The sequence below is a fragment of the Coregonus clupeaformis genome, chromosome 20 (genome assembly GCF_020615455.1).
Source record: "Coregonus clupeaformis isolate EN_2021a chromosome 20, ASM2061545v1, whole genome shotgun sequence".
NCBI classification, from domain to species: Eukaryota; Metazoa; Chordata; class Actinopteri; order Salmoniformes; family Salmonidae; genus Coregonus; species Coregonus clupeaformis.
Window position 1 is genome coordinate 60472434 of NC_059211.1, and position 14079 is coordinate 60486512.

Here is a 14079-nt window from a genome sequence, read left to right on the forward strand (position 1 = left end):
GACGAGTGGTTGACGGGTTTCAATACACCGATGGGTCACTTCGAGTATCAGGTGATGCCGTTTGGACTGACCAATGCTCCAGCGGTATTCCAGAGTATGGTGAACGACGTCCTGAGAGATATGATCGGTCTCTTTGTGTTTGTTTACCTGGATGACATTCTGATCTTCTCGAAGGAACCTTCCGACCACGTCCAGCATGTCCGGCAGGTTCTGCAGCGATTGTTGGAGAATCGCCTGTTCGTGAAGGCCGAGAAGTGCGAGTTTCACGCCCACACGACATCCTTTCTCGGGTACATCATCTCCAGGGGAGAGATTAGGATGGACCAGGAGAAGGTTAGAGCGGTTCTGGAATGGGCCCAGCCCGGTACGAGATTGCAGCTCCAGAGATTTTTGGGGTTTGCGAATTTCTACCGCAGATTCATCCGGGATTACAGCCGTGTGGCCGCTCCGTTAACTGCCTTGACTTCCAGTATCAGGACCTTCAAGTGGAATCCGGAGGCGGATCGAGCGTTTCTGGATTTGAAGAGGCGATTCACCAACGCACCGATTCTCTCTCAACCGGACACGGCCCGTCAGTTCGTCGTTGAAGTGGACGCGTCTGATGTGGGAGTTGGCGCCATCCTGTCGCAGCGATGCTCCACGGACAGTAAACTCCATCCCTGCGCCTACTACTCTCGTCGCCTTTCGCCTGCGGAGAGGAATTACGATGTGGGTAACCGGGAGCTTCTCGCGGTGAAACTTGCCTTGGAGGAGTGGCGCCACTGGTTGGAGGGGGCGGAGCAACCGTTTATTGTCTGGACTGACCACAAGAATCTTGCTTACGTGCAATCGGCTAGACGTCTCAACTCCCGTCCAGGCCAGGTGGGCGTTGTTTTTCGGACGATTCAAGTTTTCCCTGACGTTCCGACCTGGATCTAAGAACGGCAAGGCGGACGCCTTGTCCCGGATGTTCTCCAAGACGGAAGAGAGTGGGTCCAAGACCGAGACAATTCTCCCCCGGAACTGCGTCGTGGGAGCAGTTATGTGGAAGATTGAGGAGGAGGTGATGGCGGCCCTTCGGACGCAGCCCGGTCCCGATAACGGTCCACCCGGTCGGTTGTTTGTGCCTGAGTCGGTTCATCCTGCTGTCCTCAAATGGTCCCACGCCAGCAAGATGGCTTGTCACCCTGGCGTGGCTCGGACGATGGCGTTTCTTCGCAGACGTTTTGGTGGCCTGCCATGGCCGAGGATACTCGGGGTTTTGTTGCTGCCTGTCCAGTGTGTGCGCAGAATAAGAGTACCAATCGGTCCAGCTCTGGACTACTTCACCCCCTTCCTATTCCCCGGCGACCATGGTCGCATCTGGCCCTGGACTTTGTCGCTGGGTTGCCCGCTTCTGAGGGGAACACGGTCGTTCTGACTATCGTGGACAGATTCAGCAAGTTCGCCCACTTTGTGCCTATTGCCAAGCTTCCCTCTGCCTCGGAGACGTCCGAGATCCTGGTTAGGGGAGGTTTTCAGGGTCCACGGTTTGCCCAGTGATATCGTTTCCGACCGTGGCCCTCAGTTTACCTCTGCTGTCTGGAAGTCCTTCTGTTTGGCCATTGGAGCTACAGTCAGTCTCACATCTGGTTTTCACCCCCAATCTAATGGTCAGGCGGAGAGAGCCAACCAGAAGATGGAATCCACGCTACGCTGCCTGGTCTCTTCCAACCCCACCTCCTGGGTCTCTCAGTTGCCTTGGGTTGAGTATGCCCACAATACTCTCCCTACATCTGCCACTGGGATGTCTCCCTTCCAGTGCCTGTATGGCTACCAACCTCCCTTGTTCCCTTCTCAGGAGAAGGAGCTCTCAGTGCCTTCTGTTCAGGCCCATATTCGTCGTTGCCACCGGACCTGGCATCGGGCCAGAAAGGCACTCCTTAGAGTTTCGGACCGGTATCAGCTCCAGGCGAATCGTCGCCGGATCCCCGCTCCCACCTATACCATCGGAGATAGGGTCTGGTTGGCTACACGGGATCTTCCTTTACGGACTGAGTCTAGGAAGTTGTTACCGAAGTTCATTGGTCCGTTTGTGGTGGAGAAGGTGATCAATCCGGTGGCAGTTCGACTCAAACTACCGAGGACGCTCAGAGTCCATCCCACCTTTCATGTCTCCTGCCTCAAGCCTGTTTTCCTCAGTCCTCTGTTGCCTCCTCCGCCTCCTCCTCCTCCTCCTCGGATGATCGGAGGTGGTCCTGCCTACACGGTGCGACGCATCATGGATTCCAGACGGCGGGGCCGGGGTTTCCAGTATCTCGTGGACTGGGAGGGGTATGGTCCTGAAGAGAGGAGTTGGATTCCGCGGCGACAGATCCTAGATGCTGACCTCATTCGTGACTTCTACCGCCTCCATCCTGGCGCTCCGGGAGTCCGCCCGGTGGCGTTCGTCGGAGGGGGGTACTGTAACGATCCCGGCAGTCTGAGTCGGGTCCTGTCTGTGTACTAGTCTTTCTGCTCGTGATCTCCAGTTTCCCGAGGGTTCTGGAACGCTCCCTGCCTGGTTGCCGGGCAACGTTGCTAGGCGGGAGCTCTCTTGATTTCCGCACCTGCATCCCATCAGCAATCTGCACACCTGGTCCTGATCATCACCCTTCTTAGGCTCTGGCCTAACATCCATTCCCTGCCGGATCGTTAGCCATGAACAGTAGGTTTACCAGAGTATCAGTCTTAGAGCTTCTAGCGTTAGTTTTGTTGTTTTGCACCTTGTTGGTTTGTTGTTTACTTACCTCCGTTTTGTTCCATCTGCAGTCACTCGTCCGGAACCTTCATCCAACCTCTGCCTGGTGGTCGGCGGCTGCCGAGCCATGATTGGATCAACCACTGCACCCCCAACAACTAATCAACGCCGCCCGCTCTGTTCCCTGGATTATTCAGCATCACTCTTGAATTTGTAAATAAACACTCACCTTCGTTTCAACTTACCTTGTCCTGGTCTGCTTCTGGGTTCTGGCTTTGTAACTCGTGACAATTTTGCTCATTTGCACCCCAGTATCTCTATTTGCACATCATCTTCTGCACATCTATCATTCCAATGTTAATACTCAATTGTAATTATTTTGCACAATGGCCTATTTATTGCCTTACCTCCATAATGTACTACATTTGCACACACTGTATATAGATTTTCTATTGTGTTATTGACTGTACGTTTTGTTTATCCCATATGTAACTCTGTGTTGTTGTTGTTGTTTTTATCGCACTGCTTTGCTTTAACTTGGCCAGGTCGCAGTTGTAAATGAGAACTTGTTCTCAACTGGCTTACCTGGTTAAATAAAGGTGAAATAAATAAAAACACATGTCGGGTGGATGCATTGTCTTGGCAAATGAGAAATGCTCACTTACAGGGATGTAAATACATTTGCGCACAAAATTTGAGAGAAATAAGCTTTTTGTGCGTATGGAAAATTTCGGAGATCTTTTATTTCAGATCATGAAACATGGGACCAACACTTTACATGTTGCGTTTATATTTTTGTTCAGTATAGGTAGGCGGTGAATGGCCTCACTCCAATACAGTAGGTGGCGGTGTATGCACCTTAAATTGGGTGCGATCCGCCAACACAATCCCAAAGAATAAGTGTTTTTGTTCTTGTCCGAGGGTGGCAAGCAATCTAAGTAGAGCTCATTTTTAACTTTTGTTAAAACGTTTAATTTTGTTATGTATTGAGCAAAGGAGACGATTTGCATGGATGGAAATGACCGAAACGCATTTACGAACAAGGTAAGAAAAGTTTCCTTGCTAACCTGCCGGCAAAACGCTAACATTAGCTAGCTACATTTGTTGAACTTCATCGAGCTGGGTTTGTTAAACGTCCAACCAGGCCAAACAAGACGAGCTAGGTGACGGGGTCACATTTCGTAACAAAGCGAACGTGTTTCTGGTAACTGTTATAATATTTGTATCCGTCCCAAATGGCACCGTATTCCCTATTTTGACCAGGGCTCTTAGGGAATAGGGTGCCATTTGCCAATCGCTGTGTAGCTAATCTGGTTTTGGGCCATCATGGTCGGCGTAGGCTGCAGCGTGTTAAGATCTGGTGACTGACGCACACACAATTTAAACCACCTATGCTCTTTTGAGACCCGTCTTTCAAAGATGCAGATCTCTTCTAGTCATGGCAGTGAAAGTAATGGGCTACTTGGCATTTTTATACAAGACCCTGAACATTATGTGATGTTAATTGCTTGATGAATTCAGAAACCACACCTGTGTGGAAGCTTTCAATATAACGTTACGTTGAATCCTTCATTTACTCAAGTGTTTCCTTTATTTTGCCGTATACTATAACAGTGGGTTCTGTGAAGCCTGGACTAGCAGTTTGACGCTCACATGATACTGCACACAAACTTTTGTCTTTAGAAAACAACAAATTGTGTCCCTTCCCTCAAATTTTTTTTTTGTGTTGATATATGTAACATTCTTTAGATGTATTTAGAATTCAATTAAACTATATTAGCTTTCACTAGCAAGCTAGCTAACTTTAGTGGCAAAGGTACTATAGAAAAAAGTATACAGGTTTAGATAGTAGTCTAGTGCCAGAAGGATTTCCCTGTTGGTAGTAATGATACACGTTGTCCAGTAGAGGGCATACTAGGATAAGATCAATAAACTCATGCGGGACAGAAAATATTCTGTCTAACATATGAAACCAATGTTTAGCATCTCAACAATAAACTGCTCTACTAAAACACTCATCTCCAATGTTTCCCACCTGTAGTGGTTCAACATATCTCAACGAGTTGGATGTCCTTGAAGTCAATAGATGCATGCTGACAATAAAGGTGCAAAATATAGAAATAGAATGACAGATTCTATTTCTGTGGTGCCAAGATCCATGGATCCCTCTCAGCTCTGCTGCAATTGGTTTACTGGGTAAGTAGGCTATATGGCTTGGCCTATAGACTGAATGCATCCCAAATGGCACCCTATTTAGTGCACTACTTTTGACCAGGGTTCTTGTACAAAGTAGTGCACTATATAGGGAATGGGGTGCCATTTGGAACGCACAGTGTTGCTAATTTGGTCTTGGGCAGGTGCTGCAGTGTGGCTGTATGCTGCAGTGTGCCTTGTTGGACCTATACTATAACAGGGGGTTCTGTGAAGCCTTCCCTGGCAGTTGCAGGTGTGAGCATGTATACAGCAGTTTGATGCTCATGTATGATACTGCAGACAAACTTTGTCTTTAGAAAACAGAAGTGACTTTTCTATATAATTTGGTCTTGAAATAAATTAAATGCTGTAGAAGTATTTACAATTAAACTAGATTGGCTTTCGCCTGCCAACTAACTTTAGTGACAAAGGGGTACTGTAGAAAATAGTATACAGGTTTAGTAGTCTAGTGCAGGGGCGTCAAACTCATTCCATGGAGGGCTGAATGTATGCTGGTTTTTATTTCCTTTCAATTTGTGTCCAATAAAGACCTAGACAACTAGGTGACAGGAGTTCCAAACTTATCAAGGGAGGCGCAAAACCCTGCAGACACTTATCCCTCGCAAAACCCTGCAGACACTTATCCCTCCACGGAATGAGTTTGACACGTGGTCTAGTGACAAAGATTTCCCTGTTGGTGCTAATGATAACGTTGTCCAGTAGAGGGCATACTAGGATAAGATCAATAAACTCATGAGGGACTGATCAAATGTCTTATAATTTGAACTGTCTGACATATGAAACAGATGTTTATCATTTCAACAAACTACTCTACTAAACACTTCTCTTCTGTTTCCCACCCGTAGTGGTTCAGCATCTCATCGAGTAAGATGTCCTTGATGAAGTCTCATGATGGGGGCCATTGAGACGAGATGCATGATGACAATGAAGCGGCAAAGCATATAAATAGTATCACATAGATTCTATTTCTGTGGCGCCAAGATCCATGGATCCCTCTCACCTCTGCTTTAATTGGTCTACTGGGTAAGTAGGCTACATGGCTTGGCCTATAGTCTGGGTTTGTCCCAAATGGCACCCTATACCCTACTTAGTGCACTACTTTTGTCCAGGGCTCTGGTCAAAGTAGTGCACTATATAGGTACTAGGGTGCCATTAGTGAATCACTGTGTAGCTAATCTGGTCTTGGGCAGGTGCTGCAGTGTAGCCATCATGGCCGTATGCTGCAGCGTGCCTTGTTGGACCTACACTATAACAGGGGGTTCTGTGAAGCCTGCCCTGGCAGTTGCAGGTGTGAGCATGTATACAGCAGTTTGATGCTCATGTATGATACTGCAGACAAACATTGTCTTTAGAAAACTGAAGTTGTGTCCCTTCTATATATTTTAGTGTTGAAAGAAATCTAATGCTGTAGACGTCTTTGCAATTAATTGAAACTAGATAGGCTTTTACCAGTTAGCTAAATTTAGTGGCAAAGCTGTACTGTAGCAAAACTAGTATACAGGGTTAGCTAGTAGTCTAGGCCCAGAAAGATTTCCCTGTTGGTGGTAATGATACACGTCTTCCAGTGATGGCATACTAGGATAAGATCAATAGTCATGAGGGACAGATCAAATCTTCTGTTTTCTAAATTGAACTGTCTGACATATGAAACTAATGTTTTATCATTTCAGCAAAAAACTGCTTTACTAAAACATTTGTCTCTAATCCTGAACCACTACAGATGGGAACGATATCTGAACAAGTCAATGTCCTTGAAGTCACATGATGGGGGCCATTGAGATGAGATGCATGATGACAATGAAGGGGCAAAGCATATAAATAGTATCACATAGATTCTATTTCTGTGGCGCCAAGATCCATGGATCCCTCTCACCTCTGCTGTAATTGGCCAACCTGGTAAGTAGGCTACATGGCTTAAAGTGTATCTGTCCCAAATGACTCCCTATTTAATGCAGTGCTTTTGACCAGGGCCCATATGGTTCTGGTCAGAAGTGGTGAACTATATAGGAAGTGGGGTGCCATTTGGGGCGTGCAACTTTTGCTAATCTGGTCTTGGGCAGGTGCTGCAGTGTAGCCATCATGGCCGTATGCTGCAGCGTGCCTTGTTGAACCTATACTATAACAGAGTGGGTTCTGTGAAGCCTGCCCTGGCAGTTGCAGGTGTGAGCATGTATACAGCAGTTTGATGCTCTTGTATGATACTGCACACAAATGTCTTTAGAAAACAGATGAATCCCTTCCTTCTATATTTAATGGTGGTTAAATGCTGTAGATGTATTGTGAAACTCCTATCCTATTTCCTCATTGCATGTGTCATGCTTCGTAGGCTATATTCTCACCATTTTCAACACTACATCTTGTGTAAAGATTTGTCAATTACATAAGGGATAATCGAGGGGCTATGCGTTCTATGGAAAATTATGAACGACGTGGAAGGCATGTCCTACGATGCGCTATTGGAGTGGAACTAACCTTCCACAGAGTTGCATTTTTTCCCAGAGAACGCATAGAACCCTGCGTTGGTTATCCCTTTTGTACCATGGCTATAATTTAACACATTTACCGGTAGAAATGTGTTCAACATCCACTGAAGTAGCTAGCAAGTTTAATTGATAGCTACAGTAGTTGACTTGGTAACCAGACAGACTTGCTTGTTTAGCTAACCAAACCAGAGATGGGACTCCCATTGGGCAGTGGAGGAACGTATAATGCCTCACCCAGCAGGTTGTTGACCAATCGCGTTCACGTTGTCATGCTGCGTCACGCGGTTGCTAAGCTAATTGTCACGCAATCCCTTCTCAAAGTCAGGGTATGAGTTGTGAAACCTGCCCATTTTCCTCAACAGTACGTAATGTCACTATTCCAAAGATTTATGATATTACGGAGAACAAGTTCATTATCTCTGAAAAAATGTGTGATGTTGCACTTGTTGACGAAATTCATGCTGCTGTTGGGTTTTTGAGCTAGCGCCCAATTGACTCCCATTCACTACTTGAAGGAGAGCTTTCCTTGTCCCAGAATGTACCGTGCGGCCCATTGACGACACGTGGGCAACTTACACAATGGGCGTTAATACGATTCCAATGGAATTTCCATCTCCTCAAAAGTATCTCTGACCAAACCAGCAGTCCTAGCTTGCTATTATGAAAATCAAATTCAACAATGCCAATAATGTTTTCAATTTGACTTTTGCTTTCAAAAGCAGTTCAAACATAGAACATGTAAGAATGAACTCTAGCCATTGAATTCTACCGTGCTGATATACTGTGCATTATAGGGAAATAATGCATGCTCTAGAATGCCCTTAAATCTGAAACGAGTATTTAACAATGCCATGGTATAAAGTAGGGGCCTCCAACCTTTTCTAGCATGAGAGCTTCTTAAAAAATAGATATATATGTATGTATATATATATATGTAATGTGTCACGAGCTACTAATTTATTTTTATAGCTTTCAAATGGGCACATTCTTCTCCTCTCCCCCGGGTCCTTGGTGTATGAAAGATGTTTTTTTTGTCAATATAACTGGTAAAATTATGCTTAATAAACAACTAAGGGGGCCCCATAAATGTTGTATTTTCTGGAATTAAAATGTTACTCTCAATAGGCCTTTTACATATATATATTATAGAAACAATAAATGATGTTCTGAGTCCATGTCAATGATTAAATCACATCAGGTAAATTGAGTTCTGGGGAAAAACGAACACATTTCAATTTGAGTTTAATTCTCCTTTTAATTGCGCATTAAGCAAGAAAGGAATGTCAGTCTAGCGATGTTTCTGCTGTTATGCCTGCTGCAGCACAGTTTGCTAAACAATGGCCACCTAATTTATACATAATCATATATTTTTGTCAGGTAAGCCTACTTTGCAGTTAACATTTAATTGAGAAGGTTTTTGGGGAAAGTCTGTCTACCCACAAGACGGCAAACATTAGCATCGCTAACTGGCTACATACAGAGTGCTAGACAAATGCGCGCACCAGACAGACAGACTGGGGCAATATTGCTGGAAACTAATTGGCAGATATTGTTACGTTTGGCTTTTTAAGCCAATGGTTGCTAACCAGGTGTGGGATAATGTCAATGTGGCGTTGATTGGGAAGCAGCCGGGAGCTTTGTTTATGACAGTTTGCGATTAGAACATGTAAAAGAAAGAAAAAGCATGTATTTTCAGAATTGCTTGGCGAGCTACTAGTAGCTCGCGAACTACCTGTTGGAGACCCCTGGTATAAAGTTTCCTAACCCATCTGTTTGTTTGAACCCCCAAGGAGGTGATGCCCCGTGCTCTGCTGTGCCCCTCATCAGCCCAGTGGGTTCTGACTCGTCAGTTGATGAACTTCCTCTCTTGTTAGGTTTCGTACCACATCCTGGTTCCAAGACTTGTCCTGATGGAGTGAAGGAGCAGAATCGGACTAACCGTTGATGTTTTGACTGATGTATTTTCATAGAAATAGATTAAATGGTATCTAAAGGGGTGTATTGTCATCAGGAGAACCATTGTCAAAGATTCAGTGAAGTATGTTATTATCCACTTCCTCAAGGAGAAGGTAGCAAGCAACAAATGCTACAACCATGAAAAATGTGTTCATGACAGAATGTTATTGCAATGACCTTGCAGAGGGTTCTGTAACAACTTGACTCTCAGCCAAGACCATATCACATTTGTATGAATGTATTTCTGGAACATGCTGTTCTCTTGGTGGAGTAAACTGTGGCATGATGTCAGAACTGTAGTTTGGCCATGATTCATCAATAAAACTAAACAAATTCATTGTATCTATGTCAATCTATTCATTTTTAATACAGCAAACAATCCAAATGAAGGCATTTGCACCACCTACTGTAGTTTGATGGTAGACCTTGGTTTGAGGCTGGATGGATCATGTTACTAGTTTGCCTTTGAAATGTAATTGCCTCCCATGCTATCGGCACTATCCATCTGCACTAAATGTATTGCATACTTGGTGTGTGTGTAATTCCATGGCCCAAAGAATAAGCTTCATCCCAAGGCTGCTGCTTATGCCCAGAAGGTCATTGATGGCACTGTTATGAAATATGACCTAAAATCCCTGTTTGACACGCACATGTGCCCAGAATGGAGAGGATAGAATGACATTGCCCTGTGTGGATCTTAAAGAGGATTATCTTAGTTGTTCTACTTGGATCTAATATCCAAACTCTGTGCAGATAACTACATGTGCATGATTCCATATTGCAGCTGAATGCAAAATATTCTTACCTCTTAATATCCCTGCTGGGATTTGGCGTTCTCAAATGGTTATCCAACAGGAAGCCCTGCCCTAGGGGGAAGTGGGTAGTTGTGAAATTACACATGTAATATTTTTTTGGAGGACACAAGGATATGCCTTATGCAACAGTCCCTCTGTGCCATAATGTCCTAAATGTATGAAATCAACAACCGAATTGAATCAATGGAATATTGATAAAGGCATTCCAGCGGTGGAAGCAGATCTTATTACATGGCTAATGGGGTTGGTATTGAAAATGTCATTACCAGTTCAGTCAAGTTCAAAAAAATTTATGATTTTCAGGTTAGATGGAAATCCTGAAACTATCTTATAAAATATTTCATTCTTTGTATCCCATGACTCATTTTGCTGTATAGTACATGGGTGATTGAATTCCCAACGGTGACTCAATGCAGCCTACTGAACATGTTCCTCATGCAATCTTATCCTATACAGTAACCATAACCCAATCATTTTGGGGGACCCTTCAACTCATGCTTATGATCAACTGCACTGCCAACTCATTTATGCCACACACTTATTTGAAAGACTGGCACGTGCACATGGACTTTAGCAGAACTAAGCTGAAATCCAATAAATGGGTTCTAGAGACTGAGTTCTACTCATGACTTGTGAAGTGCATGCCATGTCATGCTGTATTTTAAATGGATAAAGCCCTCTTATAAATTATGCAAGATTATATTATATTTGAGTGCAGAATTAGGCAAATATCATTTTATAAATGTAGTATGGATTTTAGGGGATCCACGTACAGTAAATTACACTCATTTTGCAAACAGAAGTATGATGAAAGAGACCAATTAACAAATGTCACATGGGCCTATTGTCCAATATGAATTGATGCATGGTCATGAAAAAAACGTATGTCAAATTTGCATGTGGACAGTTCCCTGAGCAGTGAAGATGACGGCTTTACTCATATCATGTACCTTTATCCCCTGTCTCTCTTCACAGTATAAAAAAACATTTGACATTAATCTTATGACAGCTGAGCTGGTAGCATAATATGCCAGCTCATCTGTCTCTAATATTCTGTCCCAGCACTCAACTATTATTTCCCTGATAGACCTACATACTATTTAGAAACAGATTTTTTATTGTAATCGCATATGAAAAGGATGGAGAAGCAGTGGATTTTATTTGTATGAGCGCACCGCTCCGCACACCGCACACCGCACCGCGGCACTGCTGCGCTCTGTCCGTACCAAAGGGGGAGGGGCGTAACTGTCCATGAGAAAGCTCGAGCATTCAAATACATTAATTCTCTCCTGTCCTCAAGGCTCAAACCTTCAGCTGGCTGTCTTTAGCTCGCTAGCGGCATCTGGAATCTTTTCGCGGTGAAAACCCAATTCTGAACCTGTTGTTAGCTAGCTATGCCTTTTTAAAATGCTGTTGTTGTCGCTGTCAGGTCGATGGCTAACTGGCTAGCAAAACAGCTAGCTAAGGTTCAGCACTGGTTCATCACCGACCGGCGAAAAGGAACCGAAGAAGGCTATGGATTAACAGTATAACGGTACTTGAGTGCCCTGTCCAGACTAAACAGTACAAGCCAAATATATCGAAAGAACCAGATAATTGTTGAAGAAGTTCTGTTAATTAATTGGTGAGTGTCATTTATATTTGTTCAGGTATACATGTGTGAATTCGTATTGCTTGCAGTGATTGTGCACTGTGATGACCAGCTAATTTACCTAAAATGTAGACTAAGTAGCCTAAACTAGGCTTCTAACGACTTCACATGTTATAGCTATATAGGCTGCGGTGTGTGTGTGTGTGTGTGTGTGTGTGTGTGTGTGTGTGTGTGCGCGCGCGCGTGCGTGTGCGAGATTGTCACTCACTGAGCATCACTGAGTGAGTGTTCTTGATTTCTGAAGGGCTCAGCTGTAAGTGTTTTGAGTGGCACTGCTTGCTTGTACAGTAGATTACAGTGCTGCTAGCCATCGCTATGGCGTAATGGATAACAGTGAACAAAGAACCTGTAAATATTGTGGTTTGGTTTCTGAAATGTCGCCTGTTCTTTTCCCCTTGACTTACATATTTTGTTCAACAGAGAAGTATCATCTCTCTTTAAAACATGACGGTAACAATTGTTCACCTGTTTAAAGTAGCCTAAATAACCCCTATAGTTGGCTAAATGGAAAGGCGTAGCCTAGTTGTCACTTTAGTAGAAGATGGTTAGCTTTTACAGACCGTAGCATAGATGTAGCCTTGGTACCAGTCTTCTGGTCTCTTGCCAACTCCTATAAAATTGTCATGCAAATTTCTTTGGGGGAAACAGACTGATACCGAGGCTAGTGTGATGTTTTAGTTGAATAGCCCCATATCCCTCAGAAGTATAGCTCTGGTCCAGTGCGTTACGTGCGTGCGGCGTATGCCTTCTTAAACGTTGAAGGAGGCTCAAGCCGAACCTAACGTCCTGGACCAGACCTACCAGAAGTAGTGCTGTGTAGCAAGTGTTAACACCCCTATCACAGAAGATCCCTTTCTTGCGGCACAGCTGCTGAAAAGGTCAGGCAACACTTACTGCTCAGGAACATGTATCTGCACGTTAAATAAATCAACAACACTGAACAAGGTACGCCATGCGCTAAGACTGGGCAGGTACTCCGCCTGTCTTTACATGTCCTTGTATCGGAATAGGTTTACAGCAACACTAACATTTCGCAATGTGATTTTAGTTTTTGAGATCTTGTACATCTGGATTGTGTTCAGTATGCACAAAGCATAAGAAAATGGTCTGAAACAGGGAGGTAGTAAAATCTGAACGTGTCCAATAAGAAGCGCTCGTTGTGCCCCTAATAAACACAACCCATGTTTACCAAATAGCTATTAGACAACAGGGCGATTCCACGCCAGGACGGAAATATTTAACGTATCTCAGATTGGTCTGGCAATTCTCACATAGAAACTTCATTGGGAGGAAGAATGTTTGACATGCTTTTTACATTTGTATCACAAACCATTTGAGAAAATCATGATGAAAGCGGCCAATTTAGGCCCTTTTTAGACTCCCGTGTAGCTCAGTTGGTAGAGCATGGCGTTTGCAACGCCAGGGGTTGTGGGTTCGATTCCCACGGGGGGGGGCAGTATGAAAAAATTTATACAAAACGTATGCACTCACTAACTGTAAGTCGCTCTGGATAAGAGTGTCTGCTAAATGACTAAAATGTCAAATGTAAATAGGGCCTACATAACTCCTGTAAGACCCTATGAGCTGAACCGTACAAGATACAGATAACGGTTCTGTCCTAATACCCATACTAGCGTACTAAATAGCATGCGTAAATAAAGTGTTAAAGTATGTGACATTTTGAAAATAGTACTCCGATTGCGTTGACTCCCACCATTAGTTTATTTTATTTTGGTATGGCGCATCAATTTATCGGATTATCAGTTGTTGTCAGAAACGATGAGTGAATTCTACTAGATCAGGGCTCTCCAACCCTGTTCCTGGAGAGCTACCATCATGTAGATTTTCATTCCAACCCTAATCTAATGCACCTGATTCTAATAATTAGCTGGTTGATAAGATTGACCAGGTTATTTACAGCTGGGGTTGGAGCGCTGAGTATTCAGTTTAAGTATGGAGTACGCTAGTATGGGTGTTCGGACATTGCCACCATCTTGGTGTCATTGTACTCCTTACAGTGTGCTCTCAAATATGTCTAGATTCTGAAATAAAAAATATCACTTCATTTATTCAACATAACAAATATGAATATCTCAAAAGTACCTTTTTTGATTTAGCTTATTGTTGTTTGGAACAATATTTCCAGTGGACTCTGGTACTTAAAAATTGACATTATAGGTAATTAAAGAAGAAAAAAAAAAAAATATATATATATATATATATATATATTTAGTTCCTTAGACATTTGATACCGTCCTAAAA

At 43.7% G+C, this 14079-nt stretch overlaps 1 protein-coding gene and 1 long non-coding RNA gene across 5 annotated transcripts in view; both read left to right on the forward strand.

The window, feature by feature from the left end:
- The first annotated feature begins 3586 nt into the window (after positions 1 to 3586).
- Positions 3587 to 9693, forward strand: LOC121534013. The gene is made up of 5 exons (XR_005994526.2): positions 3587 to 3742; positions 4740 to 4894; positions 5758 to 5935; positions 6633 to 6808; positions 9186 to 9693. It is a non-coding gene; the product is annotated as an uncharacterized LOC121534013 (long non-coding RNA).
- Positions 9694 to 11432: 1739 nt separating this feature from the next.
- Positions 11433 to 14079, forward strand: part of LOC121534012 (SEC14-like protein 1) — a 44041-nt gene continuing 41394 nt past the window's right edge. For all 4 annotated transcript variants that reach the window (XM_045205856.1, XM_045205857.1, XM_045205858.1 and 1 more), the window contains exon 1: positions 11433 to 11790. The gene's annotated coding sequence lies outside the window, so the exon portion shown is untranslated. The remainder of the gene's footprint in view (positions 11791 to 14079) is intronic.